Source organism: Anopheles coustani (genome assembly GCF_943734705.1).
Source record: "Anopheles coustani chromosome X unlocalized genomic scaffold, idAnoCousDA_361_x.2 X_unloc_145, whole genome shotgun sequence".
Classification (NCBI taxonomy): domain Eukaryota; kingdom Metazoa; phylum Arthropoda; class Insecta; order Diptera; family Culicidae; genus Anopheles; species Anopheles coustani.
In genome coordinates, this window is record NW_026525099.1 from 25,001 (window position 1) to 29,133 (window position 4,133).

The window sequence follows — 4,133 nt, forward strand, 5'->3', positions numbered from 1 at the left end:
TAGGGAGGAGCAAGCCGCCGCTTAGAGACGAAGCATAAAGTGTCCTCATTCCACATAGGGCAAGCTGGATGAATCCATTTTACCCAGGACGGCCGAAGCGGCGTGGACCAGGGGAGAACTGAACCTTATACTTCACACCACAGTAAGTCTACGTGTCCTCTTCCACATAGGGCAAGCTAGAACTAACTATCTTACCCAGGACTGCCGAAGCAGCGTGGACCAGGGGAGGAACACACTTTTCATGGAAACGTAAGGCATCCATGACTGCCATAACGTAAGCCGCCGCTGTGCGCGTATACCCGTTCCCCGTAGGGAGGAGCAAGCCGCCGCTTAGAGACGAAACATAAAGTGTCCTCATTCCACATAGGGCAAGCTGGATGAATCCATTTTACCCAGGACGGCCGAAGCGGCGTGGACCAGGGGAGAACTGAACTTTATGCTTCACACCACAGTAAGTCTTCGTGTCCTCTTCCACATAGGGCAAGCTAGAACTAACTATCTTACCCAGGACTGCCGAAGCAGCGTGGACCAGGGGAGGAACACACTTTTCATAGAAACGTAAGGCATCCATGACTGCCATAGTGCGTAAGCCGCCGCTGTGCGCGTAAACCCGTTCCCCGTAGGGAGGAGTCAAGCCGCCGCTTAGAGACGAAGTATGAAGTGTCCTCTTCCACATAGGGCAAGCTAGAATGAACTATCTTACCCAGGACCGCCGAAGCAGCGTGGACCAGGGGAGAACTGAACTTTATACTTCACACCACAGTATTGAGTAATGTGCCCTCTTCCACATAGGGCAAGCTGGAATGTTCCATTTTACCCAGGACGGCCGAAGCGGCGTGGACCAGTGGAGGACTACACAATCATGAGGTTTGATATCGACTTGTGTGTTTCAATAGGGTACCGATGGTATGTTTTGAACCGATTTGATTTAGCCATTCTGAAGTCATCACTTGGTTGAAGCGCTGAACTAGGGAGGGGCATCGTTTACATATATATTGGTTTTCGCATGCTCTACTAGGTTAATGTCATGAGGTTGGCTATCGAGCATGCCCAAGTGATGACTTGATTGTGTGCTTGCTTGAATTCTTCACATTTCATACCATCGGTTAGTTGTCGAATCATTCCTCGATCATAACCTTCGTTCTTGGTTCATGTATGCTCTCTTCCACATAGGGCAAGCTAGAATTAACTATCTTACCCAGGACCGCCGAAGCAGCGTGGACCAGGGGAGAACTATACTTTGTCTTGTATGCCCTCTTCCACATAGGGCAAGCTAGAACTAACTATCTTACCCAGGACCGCCGAAGCAGCGTGGACCAGTGGAGGACTATACTTTGTTCATAACACCACAGTATTGAGTAATGTGCCCTCTTCCACATAGGGCAAGCTAGAATGAACTATCTTACCCAGGACCGCCGGAGCAGTGTGGACCAGTGGAGGACTACACAATCATGAGGTTTGATATCGACTTGTGTGTTTCAATAGGGTACCGATGGTATGTTTTGAACCGATTTGATTTAGCCATTCTGAAGTCATCACTTGGTTGAAGCGCTGAACTAGGGAGGGGCATCGTTTACATATATATTGGTTTTCGCATGCTCTACTAGGTTAATGTCATAGGGTTGGCTATCGAGCATGCCCAAGTGATGACTTGATTGTGTGCTTGCTTGAATTCTTCACATTTCATACCATCGGTTAGTTGTCGAATCATTCCTCGATCATAACCTTCGTTCTTGGTTCATGTATGCTCTCTTCCACATAGGGCAAGCTAGAATTAACTATCTTACCCAGGACCGCCGAAGCAGCGTGGACCAGGGGAGAACTATACTTTGTCTTGTATGCCCTCTTCCACATAGGGCAAGCTAGAACTAACTATCTTACCCAGGACCGCCGAAGCAGCGTGGACCAGTGGAGGACTATACTTTGTTCATTACACCACAGTATTAAGTATGGTGTCCTCTTCCACATAGGGCAAGCTAGAACTAACTATCTTACCCAGGACCGCCGAAGCAGTGTGGACCAGGGGAGGACTATACTTTATACTTCACACACTAGCCATACTGAAGTCATCACTTGGTTGAAGCGCTGAACTACGGCGGGGTAATCGTTTACAGGTTATAATCATATAGCTGCATGCTCATTAGTAGATAATGGAATATTGTATGGCAATATGAGCATGCCCAAGTGATGACTTTGTTTCAAGCTCAACAGGTAGGGTATTGAGTCCTCTTCCACATAGGGCAAGCTAGAATGAACTATCTTACCCAGGACCGCCGGAGCAGCGTGGACCAGTGGAGGACTATACCTTGTCCATTACACCACAGTATTAAGTATTGTGTCCTCTTCCACATAGGGCAAGCTAGAATTAACTATCTTACCCAGGACCGCCGAAGCAGCGTGGACCAGATGAGGACTATACTTTATACTTCACACCACAGTTTTGAGTACGCCTTGCATAAAGTATCTAGTTTGAACCACGAGGGCTCACAATGTAGAACCGCGAGGGCTCTAGTACCGATTCTCTCGGTACGGCTTGGTCCGTGTTCCTTTATGCTTGTACTCTAAGTATTAAGTATTGTGTCCTCTTCCACATAGGGCAAGCTAGAACTAACTATCTTACCCAGGACCGCCGAAGCAGTGTGGACCAGGGGAGGACTATACTTTATACTTCACACACTAGCCATACTGAAGTCATCACTTGGTGGGGGTGAACTACGGCGGTATCTATCGTTTTGGTTCGGTCTATATAGGGTCGCTTGCATGCTCATTCGAATATAATGTAATTGTGTATGGCAATATGAGCATGCCCAAGTGATGACTTTGTTTCAAGCTCAACAGGTAGGGTATTGAGTCCTCTTCCACATAGGGCAAGCTAGAATGAACTATCTTACCCAGGACCGCCGGAGCAGCGTGGACCAGTGGAGGACTCTATACTTTATACTTCACACCACAGTATTGAGTACTTCTTGCATAAAGCCCCTAATGAGAACCACGAGGGCTCTCTCAATGTAGAACCACAAGGGCTCTAGTACCGATTCTCTCGGTACGGCTTGGTCCGTGTTCCTTTATGCTTGTACTCTTAGAAAGTCTCAACCCGGAGGTCTTGACTTTGATTGTCATAGTTGGACTACGACGGGGCATCCGACCATTGCTGATCGAACACCCCTGATTCACCATCTTTCGGGTAGGCGGTACGCGTACCTCCGGACGCGGAAGTCTCAACCCGGAGGTCTTGACTTTGATTGTCATAGTTGGACTACGACGGGGTATCCGACTCATCGAATACCCCAGAAGCACACCATCTTTCGGGTAGGCGGTACGCGTACCTCCGGACGCGGAAGTCTCAACCCGGAGGTCTTGACTTTGATTGTCATAGTTGGACTACGACGGGGTATCCGACTCATCGAATACCCCAGAAGCACACCATCTTTCGGGTAGGCGGTACGCGTACCTCCGGACGCGGAAAGTCTCAACCCGGAGGTCTTGACTTTGGTTGTCATAGTTGGACTATGACGGGGCATCCGACCATTGCTGATCGAACACCCCTGTTACACCATCTTTCGGATAGGCGGTGCGCGACACCACCGACGCGGAAAGTCTCAACCCGGAGGTCTTGACTTTGTATTGTTGGATAGTCCTCTTCCACTATAGGGCAAGCTGGAAATATTCCATTTTACCCAGGACTGCCGAGGCAGCGTGGACCAGGGGAGAACTTCACGGAATCTTCAGGCATCCATGATTGCCATAGTGCGTAAGCCGCCGCTGTGTGCGTCAACTCGTTCCCCGTGAGGAGGAGTCTAGCCGCCGCTAAAAGACGAAGCATTAAGTGTCCTCATTCCACTATAGGGCAAGCTAGAATGAACTATCTTACCCAGGACCGCCGAAGCAGCGTGGACCAGGCGAAGACTATACTTTATACTTCACACCACAGTATTGAGTACGACTTGCATAAAGCCCCTAATGAGAACCACGAGGGCTCTCTCAATGTAGAACCACGAGGGCTCTAGTACCGATTCTCTCGGTACGGCTTGGTCCGTGTTCCTTTATGCTTGTACTCGCGGAAAGTCTCAACCCGGAGGTCTTGACTTTGATTGTCATAGTTGGACTACGACGGGGCATCCGACCATTGCTGA